The sequence below is a fragment of the Culex quinquefasciatus genome, chromosome 3 (assembly GCF_015732765.1).
Source record: "Culex quinquefasciatus strain JHB chromosome 3, VPISU_Cqui_1.0_pri_paternal, whole genome shotgun sequence".
In the NCBI taxonomy this organism is placed as follows: Eukaryota; Metazoa; Arthropoda; class Insecta; order Diptera; family Culicidae; genus Culex; species Culex quinquefasciatus.
The window spans coordinates 40,352,495-40,372,499 of NC_051863.1; positions in this window are offsets into that span (position 1 = coordinate 40,352,495).

Genomic DNA, 20,005 nt, shown 5'->3' on the forward strand with positions numbered 1-20,005 from the left:
ATTTAAAAATTCATAACTCGGTCAAAGATTTTTTGCACAACCTGGAAATTTCTGAAAAGTTGGCATTTGATGTCCTCTAAAACATATAAAAACAGTGTTTTTTTGCAAATCAAGTTTTAGTGACAAAAAGTTAAATAAAAAATCACCATTTTTTTACCGTGTATCATTTTTTTCAGTCTAGTCCGTATCCATACCTGCAACTTTGCCGAAGACACCTAATCGATCAAAAAAAATCCTTCCAATGATACAGATTTTTGAATTTTCATGCATCGTTTTTGTATGGACAGCTGCCAAATTTGTATGGAAAATTATATGGACAAACTAATGATGCAAAATGGCTTCTTTAGGCATACCGAATGCACCAAAAAGTTTCAGTCGGATTAAAAAATACAAAAATAAAAAATAAAAAATTAAAAAAAAATTGGAGCATTTTGACAATTTCTATATAACAGACTTGATTTTTGCAGTTTCAAAAATATGTTTATCGGAAAGCTCGTTCAATTTCCCACAAGATTGTCTGTGACCACTTTTCAAAATAACTCGTTTTTTGATGATTTAAGCTCACAAAACTCCCATTTGAATCTTCAAATATTTAAAATAATATTTTGCAATTGCTCAAGCATGTTCAAGGTGTATGGTCGGGTGGTGAAAAATAGAAATGTTACTTCGAACTCCACAGGCTTAGAACCCCTGAACTTGTTTTCCTGTGCTCTACGCCCGATTTACGGCCCTAGTCAAACGCACTCCTTCCCTCGACAAATCCTAGGTATTTTCCATACTTTCCCTGTAAAGTCACTGCTGCTGCTGCTGCTGCACCAGCACGTGAGTCCTCAGCGCGATTCAATATTCCCGTGTCGTCCTTTTACATCCTTTGCCCCCACCCAAACGACCGATTTCAACCTCCAACCATTCCCCGGTGATGGTGATTGTCAATGCCGAGGCGAGGGATTGCAAAAATTTCTGCGTAAAAATATTATGTCAGTTTGGCGTGTGCACGGAATCGGCGGTTCCACCCTTCGATATTACACGGCCCGCGATGGCAGTGAGTTGCTCCTTTATGGGTTTATTTCTTGGGCTTCTTTTTTTATTTGTGGCTGTTTGCGACTCCAAAAGCCAATGCATGTATGAGGGTAGGTGGATGCCCCCTTTTCTCCCCCCAAAATGTATTTTTATTTGAAACTTTTATTTGTCAGAATATGTCTCATGCATAAGTAATAACGCAAATTAGCAGTCAAAACAACGGCGGTCCGGAATGTGCAACCTAAGCCGCGCGTATGTGTTTGCAATATTGAAACCCGACCGTGGCCGTTTCCGGAATTTTGCGGAAAAAAGTCGTTGGGGAGATTTCGTTATTCATAAACGTAAAATGTTTACTTTGGATATTGAGTGTTATTGCATGAAATGTTAAACATCCGTGACAGTTATTGCGAGTGTTCTTTGGGTGATGAATATTTCAAAAATTATTCTGGAATAATTGAGCACTTTATTTTGTAGAATGGTGCATTAGACCAAATCAAACTTGGAAGCAAATTTCAGCAACTTTTTTCCGATTTCATGTAAGTTGGCAAAGTTAGATTTGAAATGAAGGTATCTCTTGACAGACAATCACCTGCCGAAGACAACTACTGAAACATGTAAATCCATCAACAACAACTCTCGCAATCTGATTGACACCCCTTATTGACATCGCCATCATCTCGAGGCACTTAACGCTGTCACAAGAGCTCCTCCATCACCGGAAGCGATGACCCTTCAGGGCGCCAAGTGCTAGCTCATTTGGAAAGAGTCTAAACAATCTGTCGAGTAGCACTTATCAATGTGCGATAATCACCATCGTTCAATTGTCCAAGGATAACAGAAATGCCGATCCTCAACAGGAGGGTGGGATGAGATAAAAGGGTCATCCTCTGTAACGTGTTGTTTATTACAACAAACGCGCGCACACACACACGCTCAGCCTCCGGAACCGGTTTCCGAGTCGTGTTGATCTTTGCTGGTTCCAGAGGAAAACATGGTCAGTGTCCGTGTTGTGGACTCTGCTGGCTACTGGCTAGACAGGTAAACACTTCAAAGCATATCGGACATGTAAATAGTACAAAGGCCATGTCAGGAGGGGAGGGGTGGTACAAGGATTTATACACCACAGCTCTCGGAAGCTGGGACTGCCGCTGCTGCTGATGTTGACAAGTTAATTATAACTGGCCGGCGGCGCGAATCGAGTTTATTGACACGTGGCCAAGCTGAGAGCCACAACAAGTGGGCGATTCATATGAGTTTGAGTATATGAACTAAATTAAGCAATATCGTTGAAAACCTCAATTTGATTCAAACCAAAGTATTTTATAACATTGGTACAAAAACTGTAACGATTAATATTTTGCTTCCCATATGATTTTATCTTACTATCGTAACATCAATAAAAAAAGAATAGACAAATGAGAAAAAAAGAAAGAAAATGAGAAAAAGTCCTAATTAAAATCTATTAAAATTTATACATTATTTCTAGGGTAAGTAAAATTTCACGATTTAAAAAAAATGGCTCTTTCCGTGAAATCCCGTAAAATTTTATTTTTGTGTGAAGCTGTAACGATTTTTTTCTCAAAATGATTTATCAAACTCATATAGGAATAAAAATAATCTTATGAACTATGGAATTTTGATGATTTCGTGGACGACGTAAAGTTCGTGAAAGATATCAAATCATTTGTTTTTTTTTTTAAATATCAAGATATAAAATATTTCATCAATACAGATTATTTAAGTTAATTTTATTAGTTTTCAATTGAAAAGCTTGATGAACCATTTGAAATTTTGTTTAGATTTTGAATTATTATTTCAACTAACTATTTTTATTCGCTTTAATAAAAATTTTACTGCTCTTAATTGAAGAAATTAAAAGATTTTAGCTTTGTTTTATTCAAAATAAAATGAAGGGTATTTTTGATCTTTGAAATCAACTTTTAAAAACATTTCAGATTTTTTCTGATTTCTGTTTAATTTTAGCGATATTTGATTATGTGGGTGGATAATTTCCGTGAAAGTTAAAAAATAATTTTTATATTATTTTTGCCTATTGATTCAAAACTAAAATTTTGAAAAGGGAGTTCAAAACCTTAAAAAAAAACTAATGTGTATTTATTACAAAAATAAAAAAACACAAAAAAATCACAAAAACTTTCATAGTAGAATATTGAAAAAGCAGTTCAATAAATGGGTAATTCTCTACCAACTCACACGAAATCAGGAAAAGTTGCCCCGACCCGAGGTCCGTTTTTTGATATCTCGTGACGGAGGGGCAGAACGACCCCTTCCAATGATGCACATGCGAAAAAGAGGTATTTTTCAATAATTTGCAGCCTGAAACGGTGATGAGATAGAAATTTGGTGTCAAAAGGACTTTAATGTAAAATTGCACGCCCGGTTTGATGACGTACTCAGAATTCCGAAAAATAACGTAAAAACGTAAAAAAACACTAAAAAATTTTAAAAACTCTTCCATTTTCCGTTACCCGACTGTACAAAATTTTAGAACATCGATCATTTTTTTTTATTTTTTTTTTTTTGTATTTTTTAATCCAGCTGAAACTTTTATGGTGCTTTCGGTTTGCCAAAAGAAACCATTTTGCATCATTAGTTTGTCCATCTAATTTTCCATACAAATTTGGCAGCTGCAAAAATGATAAAAGAAAATTCAAAAATCTGTATCTTTTGAAGGAATTTTTTGATCGATTTGGTGTCTTCGGCAAAGTTGTAGGTATGGATACGGACTACACTGGAAAAAAATGATACAGCCATGCCTCGGTTTTGCACGCCTCGGTTTTGCACGCCTCGGTTTTGCACTGCCCCGGTTTTGCACCGTTCAGCTGCCTCGGTTAAGCACGGCCCAGTGCTTAACTGAAGCACAGAGCTTATGGGATTTTGGCTATATGGGAGACATTGGCTATAATTCTATGGATAATCATGCAAACATCAAAAAATTATAATGTTTTGGAATCGGGATGATGTCAGCTATACATTACAATTTTTATTTCATGAAAATTTCCACAAAAATACGTATTTTTCCTGTATTTCGAAAATGCATATTTTTTTCTCTAAAGAAACCAAAAATATATTGTTATTGCAATATATGTACCAAATGATCAGGGTTTTTTCATGCATTTTGGATGTAACAATAATAATAATTTAAATAATTTTAGAAAATACTCAAAATTTTCACAAAACTACGTATTTTCAAAAAAAAATACTCAAAATTTCAATTTTTACAGTATGGGTATCAAACGATCGGGATTTTTTCATATATTTCGAATTTAATAACAACAATTTTAGAAAATACTCAAAATTTTCACAAAACTACGATTTTTTGAAAAAAAGTACTCAAAATTTCCGTTTTTACAATGTGGGTATCAAACGATCGGGATTTTTTCATACATTTCGAGTGTAATAACAATTTTTTTTGAAAATACTCATAATTTTCACAAAACTACGTATTTTCGAAAAAAAAAACTCAAAATTTCCATTTTTAAAATATGGGTATCAAACGATCGGGATTTTTTCATTCATTTCGAATGTTATAACAACATTTTTAGAAACTACTTAAAATTTTCACAAATCTACGTATTTTCGAAAAAAATACTCAAAATTTCCGTTTTTACAATATGACCTTTTAAATTAAATTGAAGCATATTCTCAATATTCCTACTCAGCGGATTTCGTCAGAAGGAGAAGACGATGATCACGATACCAAATGAACACAAAGCGATCTAAATATACTGTTTTCAGGCTGGAATAGATACCAAACTGTCACACGTAGCACTACAATTGGCAATTGGCGGTGCGTCTCAGTACTAATGAGGTGGTTGCGGGTTCAAGTCCCGTCGTCCCTTGGAAAAATCGGACACATGACGATACAAATTAACAATTAATGAAAAAATCTCAACCATGTGATACTCATATTGTAAAAAACTGAAATTTGGGAATTTTTTTTTTTCGAAAAACGTAGTTTTGTGAAAATTTGGATATTTCCACAAATTTGTGTTATAACTTTTGAAATGTATAAAAAAATCCCGAACATTTGATACCTCTTGTAAAAATACAATATTTGAGTATTTTATTTTTCAAAAATACGTAGTTTTGTGAAAACTTTGAGTATTTTCATTTTTTTAATAACTTTCGAAATGTATGAAAAAATCCCGATCGTTTGATACACACATAGTAAAAACGAAAATTTTGAGAACTTTTTATTCAAAAATTCGCAGTTTTGTGAAAATTTTGAGTATTTTCTAAAAATGTTGTTATTAAATTTTAAATTTATGAAAAAATCCCGATCGTTTGATACCCATATTGTAAAAAAAATAATTTTGAGTATTTTTTCGAAAATACGTAGTTTTGTGAAAATTTTGAGTATTTGCAAAAAATGTTGTTATTACATTCGGAATGTATGAAAAAATCCCGATCGTTTGATACCCATATTGTAAAAAAATAAATTTTGAGTATTTTTTCGAAAATACGTAGTTTTGTGAAAATTTTGAGTATTTGCAAAAAATGTTGTTGTTACATTCGGAATGTATGAAAAAATCCCGATCGTTTGATACCCACATTGTGAAAATGGAAAATTTGAGTATTTTTTCGAAAGTACGTAGTTTTGTAAAATTTTTGAGTATTTTCTAAAAATGTTGTTATTACATTCGAAATGTATGAAAAAATCCCAATCGTTTGATACCCATATTGTGAAAAATGAAATTTTGAGTATTTTTTCGAAAATACCTAGTTTTGTAACAATTTTGAGTATTTTCTAAAAATGTTGTTATTGCATTCGAAATGCATGAAAAAATCCCGATCGTTTGATGCACACATTGTAAAAACGGAAATTTTGAGTACTTTTTTTTTAAATCGTAGTTTTGTGAAAATTTTGAGTATTTTCTAAAAATGTTGTTATTACATTCGTAATGTATGAAAAAATCCCGATCGTTTGATACCCGTATTGTAAAAAATGAAATTTTGAGTATTTTTTCGAAAATACGTAGTTTTGCGAAAATTTTGAGTATTTTCTGAAAATGTTGTTATTACATTCGGAATGTATGAAAAAATCCCGATCGTTTGATACCCACATTGTGAAAACGGAAAATTTGAGTATTTTTTCGAAAGTACGTAGTTTTGTAAAAATTTTGAGTATTTTCTAAAAATGTTGTTATTACATTTGAAATGTATGAAAAAATCCCGATCGTTTGATACCCGTATTGTGAAAATTGAAATTTTGAGTATTTTTTCGAAAATACCTAGTTTTGTAATAAATTTGAATATTTTCTAAAAATGTTGTTATTACATTCGAAATGTATGAAAAAATCCCGATCGTTTGATGCACACATTGTAAAAACGGAAATTTTGAGTACTTTTTTTAAAAAATCGTAGTTTTGTGAAAATTTTGAGTATTTTCTAAAAATGTTGTTATTACATTCGTAATGTATGAAAAAATCCCGATCGTTTGATACCCGTATTGTAAAAAATGAAATTTTGAGTATTTTTTCGAAAATACGTAGTTTTGTGAAAATTTTGAGTATTTTCTAAAAATGTTGTTATTACATTCGAAATGTATGAAAAAATCCGATCGTTTGATACCCATATTGTAAAAATTGAAATTTTGAGTATTTTTTTCGAAGATACGTAGTCTTGTGAATATTTTGAGTATTTTCTAAAAATGTTATTGTTACATCCAAAATGTATGAAAAAAAACCTTATGATTTGATACCCATATTGCAATAACAATAAATTTTTGGTTTCTTTAGAGAAAAAATATGCATTTTCGAAATACAGGAAAATTACGTATTTTTGTGAAAACTTTCATGAAATAATAATTTTAATGGATAGCTGACATCATCCCGATTCCAAAACACTATAATTTTCTGATGTTTGCATGATTTTTCGTACGATTAAAGCCAATGTCTCCCATATAGCCAAAATCCCATAAGCTCTGTGCCTCGGTTTTGCATCCCCCATATGCGGTGCTAAACCGAGGCATGACTGTACACGGTAAAAAAAAATTGGTGATTTTTTTAAATTTTACGTACTTGATTTGCAAAAAAAAACATTATTTTTATTTTTAAGGGACACAAAATGCCAACTTTTCTGAAATTTCCAGGTTGTGCAAAAAATCTTTGACCGACTTAAAAATTTTGAATCAAATCTGATTTAAAAAAAATCGAAATATTGGTCGCCAAAATTTTTTAACTTCATTTTTCGATGTAAAAAAAAATTTGCAATCAAAAAGATCTTTAGTGAATTTTAATAACACACATGTTTGCCCACACTTAAAAAATATTATTTTTTTTAAAAAAGCTGAGAAAATTCTCTATATTTTGCTTTTTTGAACTTTGTTGATACGACCCTTAGCTATGCATATTGCCATGCAAATATATTAAAACAGGAAAATTGATTTTTTTAAAGTCTCAAACTACCCACCATTTTTAACGTCGATATCTCAGCAACTATTGGTCCGATTTACAATGTTATATTATGAAACATTCGTGAAATTTTCCGATCTTTTCGAAAACAATATTTTCGCCATTTTCAAATCAAGACTAAAATTTCAGAAGGGCGCAATATTGAATGTTTGGCCCTTCGGAAATGTTAGTCTTGATTTGAATAATATAAAAATACAAATGTTTCTTAATTAAACATTGTAAATCGGACCATCTCAAAATAATTAATTGTTGAAACTGTTATTAACAGCTCAACTTAAGCTTAGATATCTGTTTATAATTTATAAATTTCCAATTCAAAAAAAAAATTAAATACTACTGAAATTTCTTCTTTTGTTTCACATGCTGTTGTACTATTTTCAAATGAACTCTGTTCATGTCAACTTGATTTTGGTTTCAGATTCCATCTAGCTCATTCAGAATAAAACCCCCAAACAGAGATTTCCCTTTTGTTTCAATCCAATGTCAGTAATGCAGGTTCAACCTGCATTCGACACAATCGACATCCAGCCAACCAACCAGCGTCAGTCAGAAGGGCCATAACCATTGAAAACTATTTTCTGTTGCAAAACCGCAATGCTTTTACAATTGGTTTGCCACAACTCCATTCCATCGCAAACACACACTCGTGCCGCTCAAATGCTCAAATTGCAGTCTTGGCAGCATTTCCGGGGCCCATCTATAGACTCGCATCACTGATTGAAACGAGCTGCTGTTGTTTCTCGGCAGAGAGCATTTCTTCAATTGAAAATCCAACAACCGAACAATGGTTTGGGAAATTGAAAGGGAAAGGACTCGCTGAGACTGACATGTGAGTTGTGTGAAGAAATCCAACATCTTGTACCGAATGCATCCTGTGAGTTGTAGTACCACCGGAAGTAGACCTAAACCTTTCATTTTCACCAACCTAAAGCATGCTTGGGGTGTGTAAGTGTGTTTGTGAAACCAACAAAATACACTCCAAGTTCGAAGTAAAAGAACCTCAATGCATGTGTGGTGGGTCCAGTGTGTGTGGTTTGTGATCCCATTTGAGATGCGGTTGAGTTTATAAACTTTTGAAAGTAATCAGTCGGTTTTGCCAGGAAAAAGCTTATCAGCCAGAGTACACACCGGATTTGCACTACATGTGCTTGGTTTCACAGGAAGAGACACCAGCAAAGGGGACTAGGTTTAAAGAAGGTAGTGACTAGAATGAGCATATTTGCACTCAAATTTATGATTTATTTTGCATTTTCCCTTTAGTCCCGAGACATTCAAAACAGCATTTTAAGTTTTTATTTTGAGGGCTTTATCCAAAATCTCCGTATCCCACATTTCCTAATCCCATAACCCCAAATATCATTTCCCCGAAAATTCCGCATCCCCGAAAATCATTTCCCCGAAAGTGCCACTTCCCCGAAAATTCCATACACCCGAATGTCATTTAGCCGAGTGACCATTTTGCCGAACTGTCGTTTTCCCGAATTGACAAATTCCCAAATGGTTACTTCCCCGATAATTCCATTTTCAAAATTTTATTGAAGCTGGAATTAACTGAATTCTTCGATCGTTCAATTGTGGACATAATACTTAATTGATCGCTACTTCCCAAAACCGCGCGTGCGTTGGCATTCGGGGAAATTGTCATTCGGTTATATGGCCATTCGGGGATATCGCCATTCGGGAAATGATTTTTAGGGGATATCGTCATTCGGGGATGTAGTTTTTCAGGGAAATTGTTTGTTCGGGGAAATGTCTTTTCGGGAATGTGGGTTTCGGGGAAATGTCATAGATTCCTTTTGAGATACATGGCTAGATTATTAAAACTTTCAGCTATTTTTCCTAAAAAGCCTTTCTAAATGCTATCTAATCATCTTTCATTTGCGTCCAAGACAGCTAAAATCGGTTGATTACGCGCCATGCGTCGTTAAGATTATTTAAAAAAATGTGATTTTTTTGACGAAATTATCCCTAATACGACGTAGGTCACCCTAATGGCAAAACAGAGAATACGGGTCTAATTTTTTTCATTTTTTTGTGATTGTCTCCCCTACAACTTTGTAGAATATTCTTACACTAAAGAAATACCCAGCTATGTTACAAAAAACACAAATTTTCAATGTAAAATAAAAACGTTACTAAATCCACCCTCAGGTGGTTAGCACCTTCCTCACATTTAGAGGGTAATGCTATTCAAAATATATACAAAAGGGCGGACCTTTCAGTGTTATTCATACCATCAGATTGGGTAGTCAGGTCTTCATAATTCAGGGCACTTATGTGCTTATAACTTTTGATAGGGTTGTCAGATCTGCAATCTATTGAACTCGTTGGAAAGATCTTTTGATTATCTATCCAACGACAGGTTGCATGATTAGAGTGGCTCACGGATATATGAAAAAGACAAAAGTGTGTGATTTCAAACGCCTCAGTCGGAATTTTCAAGCAATATGGCCCCAGAAGCTAGCCTGAAATTTTGAGCGCATTTGGTTAAGGTTTTGTACTTCACCATTGACCTAAAATTATAATGGAAATTTAATAAATTTGAATTAATTTAAACATTTCTTCGAGAATGTTTTCCTATACTCGATGACATTTTCTAAAAATAGAGATTGCTTATAGGTTTTGATCCGGGGAACAACTTTGTACAACATCGCAAAGCGCTAGGAATTGATCCCGGTAAGTTACAAGTAAATTTTAAGAGCTTATTATAATATTTTACCATGCTGCAAAAAATATTCTGTATCTTTTTGGGATCCATTCTTAGCGCTAAACAATGTTTTACAAAGTTGTTCCCCGGATCAAAACCTATTGAAAACCCAAGAGTAGTAAAATTTGATAGGGTCCTGGAAAACTTTCTCTATGAAGAGGTAAAAAGTGAAAATTCCTCATAATAAATTATTAGAAGTTTCATACTAACTTTAAGTTAATTATGGAAATACTAAACATTAACCAAAATAAGCTCAAAATTTCATGCTAGCTTCTGGGGCCATATTACTTGAATATTCCGAAAGAGGCGTTCGAAATTAAACACTTTTGTCTTATTTCATATATCCGTGAGCCATGCTATTGCATGCTAGATTCGGACAACTTTTTTGTCAAAATATCTGAGATCCAGCATCCAAAAAGTTCATAAATAACACTTAACTGCTTATACCTTTTAATAGGGTTGTCAGATCTGCAATCTATTGAACTCTTGGAAAGGTCTTTTGAATGCCTTTCTAAAAATGTATAACATGACAGGGTTTCTTACAAAATCCACCCTTTTTACAATCTTCGGGACTTTTGTTAAAATCGTTTTTCAACATAACTTTTGAAGTACTTAACTAAACTTTATAGTTTTCAATAGAGACTTATGAGACCCCAAAGTGGATCGAATGAGACCAAAACGGGTCCTAATCGGTTCAGCCAGTACCGAGATAATCCAGGGCAATTTTTTTTTGCTCAGAATTTGATTCTGAGTCGATATGTATACGTGAAGGTGGGTCTAGGAGGAAGAATTTCGTTTTTCAAGTGATTTTATAGCCATGCCTCAGTAAGGTGAGGAAGGCAACAAAAGTTTTTCAAATGAAAAAAATACCTTTCTGGGTTATTGCAGATTCAATAAATTCATTCATTGTTCCGAAAAATTTTTTAGTCGAGTAACGAAAAATGGTAAAATTTTTGCTGAGATATTGCCATGCAAACGTTAAAAAACAGCTTTACAATGTTGAAACATGAAACATTCGTGAAATTTTCCAATCTTTTCGGAAAAAATATTTTTAAAAAAATTTAAACCTAGAGTAACATTTTAAAAGGGCGTAATATTGAATATTTGACCCTTTTGAAATGTTAGTCTTGATTCAAAAAATTTGTAAATATTTGTTTCGAAAAGATCGGAAATTTCATACTTTAACATTGTGAATCGGACCATTGGTTGCTGAGATATCGACGTTAGAAAATGGTGGGTTGTTTGGGTGAGACTTGGAAAACATCATTTTTTTTTTGTTTTTAAACCTTTGCATGGCAATATTTCAGGAACTAAGGGTCTTATCAACAAAGTTCAAAAAGCAACTAACTGAGAATTTTCTCAGCTATTCAAAAATATTTTTTCAAAAGTAGGCAAACATGCGTACTCATTTAAAAAAATGGAAAAGTGCGACCATTTTCAAAAAAAGTTAAATAAAATGACTTAAACTTAAAAACGGTGCACTTAAACAAAATTTCACTAAAGTACTTTTTGATTGCAAATTGGATTTTACATCGAAAAATTAAGTTGAACAATTTTTGCGATCAATATTTCGATCTTTTGAAAAAAAAATCAGCATTGATTCAAAAATTTAAAACTCGGTCAAAGATTTTTTGCGCAACCTGAAAATTTCGGAAAAGTTGGCATTTTACGTGCCCTAAAACATTTAAAAAAATAAAAAAAAATTAAAAATAGTGTTTTTTTTTTGCAAATCAAGTTTTAGTAACAAAAAGTTAAATAAAAAATCACCAAAACATTTTTTACCCTGTATCATTTTTTTCAGTGTAGTCTATATTCATACCTACTACTATGCCGAAGACACCAATTCGATCAAAAAAATTCTTCAAAAGATACAGATTTTTGAATTTTCATACATCGTTTTTGTATGGACAGCTACCAAATTTGTATGGAAAATTATATGGACAAACTAATGATGCAAAATGGCTTCTTTGGGCATACCAAAGGCACCAAAAAAGTTTCAGTCGGATTGAAAAATACAAAAATTACAATTAAAAAAAAACGATTTCGTAGAGAATTGCACTCGTGTTAAAATCTGATTTCAGGTATTCAAATTATGGTAAAATTATTAAAAACTCACAATTTTGAATAGAATTCGTTAAAACTAGTTTTGATAGTAAAATTATTGATTCATATTGCATTTTAAACTGAATTCGAAGCACGAATCAGAAGTTTTCACATTTTATATAAAATTTATTCTACTGAAAATGACTATCAATTTGAAGATTTTTTTCGATTTTATTTAAAAATCTTAATATTATTTATTTACAAACATATTTAACCTTCTCCTAGTGATAAATTGTCCAAAGAATCCGAAAATGCATTCCGTTTTCCAATTCGAATTCATGTTCATTGAGAGACTCATGACACTTTGAGAATATTTAAATAATGCTACACATCAAAATTTTCAAATTATAGTTATCTAACTTTTCAAAATTATATGAAAACTCCTTCTGAAAGTACTTTGAACACTTATCTTCCACGGACAGTATGATTTAATTGCATTCCGTACGTATTTAATTTTTACTCTTCCTCCTTTGACACAAAATTTCTATCTTATCACTGTTTCAGTCGGCAAATTATTGAAAAAAAAACCCTCTTTTTTCGCATGTTCAAAAATGAAAGGTGTCGTACCTCGTATTCGTGATCAAAGACAAAAGTTACCCATTAGGGCAAAGTTTCACGCAAATCGAAGGGGGATCGGGGCAAGTTTTCCCGATTTCGTGTGACTTGGTAGAGAATTAGCCATATATGTTTGGTTTATTAAATTTAACAACCAACTGAAAAAGCCTTAGATAAAAATACAATTATCTCCTCAGTTAACTTATATGCCGTAAATTTTACTTCTTACAGCAGATTACTGTTTCTCCCACTTCTACGATGATGTTGTTTGTGTTTATCTAAATGACACAATTTGGTTTTTCCATGTTCCTTAACGCTAAAACAAAACTCACTTACTCCCTAACATGCATTCAAAATGTTCGCAATAAACATGCTGTAAGTGTTAAATTTTTAATGCTTTTTACTTTTCAACGACTCGCACACTTTGTATCGCCCCCCTCCTCAAACACGACCTCAAGTTAGGAGAAAAACAAAATACCCCACTCTTAAACCTAAGAGGGAGGGAGGGGTCACAGAATATTCCGCGTTTCACGCAACGCGTACACTCACATAAAATAGCTTACAAATGTGAAATACTAATCGCGGAACCTTCTTCACCACCCTCGTGTCCCCTCGAACCACAAAACACCAAGAAGCAACAACAACAAAAAGTACAAAGTGCTCGTGACTAAACATCCTCCCGAGATTATGATGTCATCCGTTGCCATTAAAAAAAAAAAGTTTTTCCGTCCCCCCTTTTTGGGAAGGTAAAAAGTAAGACGAGGGCCGCCGGTTTAAGCCTCGCGAAATAAAAGGAAATAACAAATTTTAATATTTTATTAAACGCCCCCTTTTTACACTTCTTTTTTGGGCGACCGGCCATTCCGGTGGCATGGTGGACGCACGGGTTTAAGGTTGGTATTTGGCCAAATCGTAACCAGTTTGTCGCCGGAAAGAAGGGCGTGGAAGCGTTTGGGAGGGCCTCCTGTTTCGATTGCCCGCAGGGGGTCAGGTCGTTCTGTCAAAGGATTGGGGTAATATTTATTTATTTAACCCCCTCAGTTGCAGCTTTTTAGGGGATGGCGGAGTTTGAAGGAGTAAGAAGTAAGAAGTAAGAAGTAAGAAGTAAGAAGTAAGAAGTAAGAAGTAAGAAGTAAGAAGTAAGAAGTAAGAAGTAAGAAGTAAGAAGTAAGAAGTAAGAAGTAAGAAGTAAGAAGTAAGAAGTAAGAAGTAAGAAGTAAGAAGTAAGAAGTAAGAAGTAAGAAGTAAGAAGTAAGAAGTAAGAAGTAAGAAGTAAGAAGTAAGAAGTAAGAAGTAAGAAGTAAGAAGTAAGAAGTAAGAAGTAAGAAGTAAGAAGTAAGAAGTAAGAAGTAAGAAGTAAGAAGTAAGAAGTAAGAAGTAAGAAGTAAGGAATTTTGGTTTTAAAATTTGTTGACTTAGGGGAAATCTACCCTTTCCAATCAAACACCTATCTTCGTCATATGGAGAGTTTGATGCTCGATTAAAGCTCCAAAAATACTATTTGGGCTATAAACTTACCAGCAACAGCACCGCCTCGAGTAAGCACGCAAATGTATGCCACTTACTGGCCAAAAAGATCACATTTAATGCACTTTTGATCATAATTTGTATTTTGCGAGACCACTTCTCATCATTTTGTTGGCACACACAGTGACACACACGAGAATCCCTCAAACGCTTAAGGTACCACCTAAATCGAATTTTTCCCCCTGGCTTTTTTTTACCAAAATTGATATATTTCTATTCCGATAACATTTAGAACCTCCATAATGACTCATTTTGTTGAAAAATGTTTTGCGAAGCTAATGAGACCAAAATTGTTGAGATTGATCATAAAGTTTCTTCAAGCTATCTTGAAGAGCTCTTGTAGAACTCTTGGAAAAAAATGTTACTTGGGCTAGGATATCCCAACGTATCAACAAAGTAGTCTACCATACTCACTGAAGCTATTCGCATATGTTCCGGAGTCGAAATCTATCGACCTCTTGCTTGTTACGGTGGTAGACCCACAGGCCTCAACTTCAAGGAGTTCTAGGATGACCTAGGATATCCCAACGTATTAACAAAGTAGTCTACCATACTCACTGAAGCTATTCGCATATGTTCCGGAGTCGACATCTATCGACCTCTTGCTTGTTACGATGGTAGACCCACAAGTCTGAACTCCAGGAAGATCCGGATGGCCTAGGATATCCCAACGTATAAACAAAGTAGTCTACCATACTCACTGAAGCTATTCGCATATGTTCCGGAGTCGAAATCTATCGACCTCTTGCTTGTTACGGTGGTAGACCCACAGGCCACAACTTCAGGGAGTTCTAGGATGACCTAGGATATCCCAACGTATAAACAAAGTAGTCTACCATACTCACTGAAGCTATTCGCATATGTTCCGGAGTCGACATCTATCGACCTCTTGCTTGTTACGATGGTAGACCCACAAGTCTGAACTCCAGGAAGATCCGGATGGCCTAGGATATCCCAACGTATAAACAAAGTAGTCTACCATACTCACTGAAGCTATTCGCATATGTTCCGGAGTCGAAATCTATCGACCTCTTGCTTGTTACGGTGGTAGACCCACAAGTCTCAACTCCAGGAAGTTCCGGATGGCCTAGGACATCTCGCGAATCTTCAAAAACCGGTTCGAACACGGTTGTGTTTGAAACGGAATTCGTATACGATTCTAGTTAGATTCCGTTTCAGAATTCGAATTGAATTGACTGGGTACCTTGCAACATCAATTTATGTTGCGCGACATTTTATGGAAGTGTTGCCAAAAATTATGAAAATTGGCCAGATTTCGGCTTTTGTGGTACCTTAATGAATATCGCCAAAATTAACTTTTCACTTTCGCTTACTTTTTCACGGCGCTTAAGATATGAAATTGCTTCCAACTACCGGCAACATGTTCTTTTGATCATTAGTAAGGCACTCACTTGAAGAATAATCCCGAAAAATGTAATAAATTAGCAAGCGCCATCAAAAAAACAAACGCGCCAAGTCGTTTGACGTTTCAATTTTCACTATGCATTCCAATCGAAGGCTGAAGAAAACCGAGCGAGAGACGAAGGCAAAAAAGAACAAAGGCTGGCCGTCAACACCACCAGCAGCACAGCCAGCGATGCCAGTAAACTTTCCCTATAAATGCCACTTTTCGTGAGTGTTCGTTTGAACTGTCAGCGCAAATGGCAACACTCGACAGAGTGTTGGAAGAAAAAAGAACTAAGCCGATATTAGGAAAATGGGCGTGGCCCAATGCATTCACCTCGATTAGAATACCCTTTGGAATTTTCTTTTGTTAAATGCTTGGTAAAGAAATAGAATAACTTTTAGTGAAAGTGAAAATAAACAGAAATGTTCACAAAAACTTGCTCTACTCGTTGGTGTACTTGGTTTTAGTCAAATTCAAGGGAGACTCTAGATTATCCAGCATCATTCAAACACGACCGCTTATTAGGATTAAAATGGGTAGATTTCCCCTATTTTAATAAAATTGTTTTTTTTTCAGAATCTATAAAAACAATTATTTAAAACTCCAACAAAAATCTAACTTCAATTCCCTTGCATCACAAAACGGAACCGATTGCTTCCGGAATGTTACCATTTTCTACGCACCAACCAGTTCGTGGACACCGTCGTTGACGATAAACGCGTAGGACAACACTTCAAGCCTGAAAAAGTAAGTGAGTTGCGGGCCAGGAGCTGCCAAGTTATGTATTGTAAACATTTTTCACCATTTCTCTCGACCTTCCTCTGCCAGCTGACTTTCGACCGAGGTTCTTCACGTGCGCCTTTTTTTTTGCGAGCTGCTCTTTTTGGCCCCAAGGATCCAAAGTCCAGTCTCGCAAAGTACCCAGGTTGAAAAAAAGGTGTACTCCGCCCTCATAAATATTTATGATGCCAACCTGCTGGTGGGGGAGGGGGCTGGGTGGGGTGAACAAAGTAATTTGTTTAAGGAGAGTGAAATTATTTTTGATATGGCAGTATTTCTTTGGACGGCAGTGTCTGGCTTCGGGAAAAAAAGGTTGGTGAAGCTTTTTCACGGGTCGAAGGACGACTTACCACGTTGATGCTGTTGATTTTTCATGTTATTATCTTGTTCTTTGGAGCGTCCCTCGGCTGATGGTCTTCCAGCGGAAAGTTGGGGGCTTTTTGTCGATCTGGGGCATGATGGACGAGGCTCTTTATGTTAACAAATTATTCCAACCTGCTTATCATCTGTTGAAGCACTTGTCCGATGATGGAAGACGCTGAAATTAAGTACTGTGGTTTGTTTTGAATCATTTTTAGGTTAACGACTTTGCCATATAAAATATGGCTTGTGATATCGTTCAAATATGATCCATTAATTGATATTACTATTAAGTATTAATATCAACTGATTGAATTCAACACAGAAGACATTGAGACAAAGGAAATTTTATGTGGTTAAACTACGGTTGATGGGTAGTTAGCACCTTAGAACTGTGACAATCAATGTCTGTAAACTTACAAAAGATACGATTTGCTACTCGTGTTAATTTGAGCGCAAATGCTCGACTTCTAAACAAGTTCAACTCAACCGTTCACTGATAGCTTCACTTCTGATGATCTAACCTTTTGTTAAATCAAATCTGCACCCAGTCCTAATGACCAGAATCTATCCTACGACCAACCACAGACAGTATAAATGAATCCCCACCCTCCTAGGCCATATCTCTATCCAAAAGATGTAAATCTTCCAAGAACACATCCATCCCTTACACAAGACTTTTATGTCCGACGACCTCCCTTCAACGCCCAGCACCGGAGCCCTTTCCTCATTTGCATTTGGATTTTCCACACAAGTAGCTTCTACAACTCAATCTCGGCAGAAGAACACTCACTTCCCCCGTCGGTTACACACCTTTTACCACGTGTCCCACGTGTATCTCGTTCCTCTTCCCTTACCCAGTGGTAATGCAATACTGAAAGGATGCCGGAGCCCCCAAGAGTCCATTCCAGGGGAAGTTCTTATCAGATAAATCTTTCCAAATAAAGATCTCCAACATCCAACGCCAAGGAGCAAACCACGAGCCAGCAGTGGAGGGGGCACCGTGGAGGGCCGGTTTCGGCAAAATCAGCATTTAGATGAGTGGCTGCTGCTGTGGGTGTAGTTGGCCAGATATAAGCTCTTCCTGCTCACAATTCCATCAAGCCGGAGATCCCACGGAGGGCCGTGTTGTGGGGTGGGTTTGAGTAAATTTGCGTAGCCTTTGAAATCGTTAAAAATTTCATTTGTTTTCAAACAAATGCATTAAAAATTAAGCCATGACGAAAATAAACAGTCATGACACGAATTCAAAATGCATAAACATTCCAATACTCTAGCACACCATTTCGGCCGCAATTTTGGATTGCAAATCCCATTTTTTTGCACAGCAAAAAAAGTTGCATTTTGGAATGTTGAAAATTTGGTAGGTTGAATATTACCTCTTTTTTGAGTGCTATTACCGAAAAAAATTGTAAAACTGTGTACCTAATAAATATTCACCAGAAACTCTTGCAAATTCATCACTTTCTGTTGTAATATTACACATTTCGTTGACACAATTTATTTTCTGTGTGGAGTACTTAGCGGTAAAGTCAAAATATTTAATGAACCCTTCGAAATGCGTCATTTCAAGAGAACAAAAAAAAACAACAAAGAGCCTGAATAGATTTGGCTTTGTTTGCGAGTTTGCCGATAACAAGTTTGCTAGTTTGGCTAATTGTCAAATAAGAAAAGTCACAGTAAAAAAAATAATGCAAATTAGGAAGGTTTTATTTTGGATGGTTAAATATTACCTCTTTAAAGATCTTATTTTACATCAATTCAGGCCGAAAAAGTGACATTCCAGTAGAAAAATGGCAAAATTACACATTTTTTGAAGTAAAATAACACATTTTTTGTGACATAAAAAATGTACCCCTTCACAGATCAATATTGCCATGACTTTTATTTACTTTGTACGAGTTTGATTGTTTGTTTGTTTGTCGTAGTCTATTACCTCCTTGAGCAACTGGTTTTCTTAAGTATTTTTTAGAAGAAGCTTTCTAAATAACAAATTGGTGGGCTTTTTGAAAAAAATATTTCAAGAAAAAATTACAATTTAAAAACGCAAACCTAAGCTTGCCTATTAACCTTATGCTTATTAACCTAAAATTGCCTTGTTATTTTAAAATTGTCATGATAAAAAGTAAAACAGAAACAATGATTCGGTTGTGGAGTTTTAATCAAGTTTCGCAACGATAAAATTATCGAGGCTCCGTAACGATAACGATAGTTCTATCGTTATCGTTAGGCTTCATACATAAAGTACGTCACGCTAAAATCGATCAAAATTTGCCCCCCCCCCCTTTGTCACGCTTTTCCTATACGTATAACATGCAATGTCACACTGGCTCAGACCCCCTCCCCCTAGAGCTTGACATACTTTATGGATGACGCCTTATCGTTTTTTGATAATTGTATCGGCGACAATCTTATCGCCCATAATGGACGATAACTCATATTTAAATTCTTTCTAAAATCGATTGATTCAACCATATCATATTAAATTTTTAATGCTTTCACTAAGAACATATTTTTTGAAAATCTTTTCAGTTTCAAAGTAAAGTAAAATTAATTGAGTACAAAATTGTTCACAAAATATCGTATTTTATCGATAGTACTCAAATTTTCATAAGGAGTCATCCATAAAGTATGTCACGCTCTAGGGGGGGAGGGGGGATCTGAACAAGTGTCAAATTGCATGTTATAAGTATAGGAAAAGCGTGACAAAAGGGGGAAGGGGGTAAATTTTGGCTGATTTTAGCGTGACCTACTTTATGGATGAAGCCTAATTTGCAATATGGGTATCAAACGTAAGGAATTCCGTCATGCTTTTTCTATTTATTAGATTTTGTTTGAAATAATAAAACTATCACAAATTACCGTATTTTTTTCGAAAGTACTAAAATTTTCGAAATATTCAATATGGGTATCAAACGAAACGAAATTGTGTATGCTTTTTCACTTTATTTATGTTTTTTAGAAAATACTAAAATTTTCACAGATTAATACACACAGATTAAAAATACTCTAATACCAAATTTCGATTCGTATTATACCCATATTGCACATTTTGAAAAATTGAGTATTTTCGAAAAATACGGCATTTTGAGAAAATTTTAGTATTTC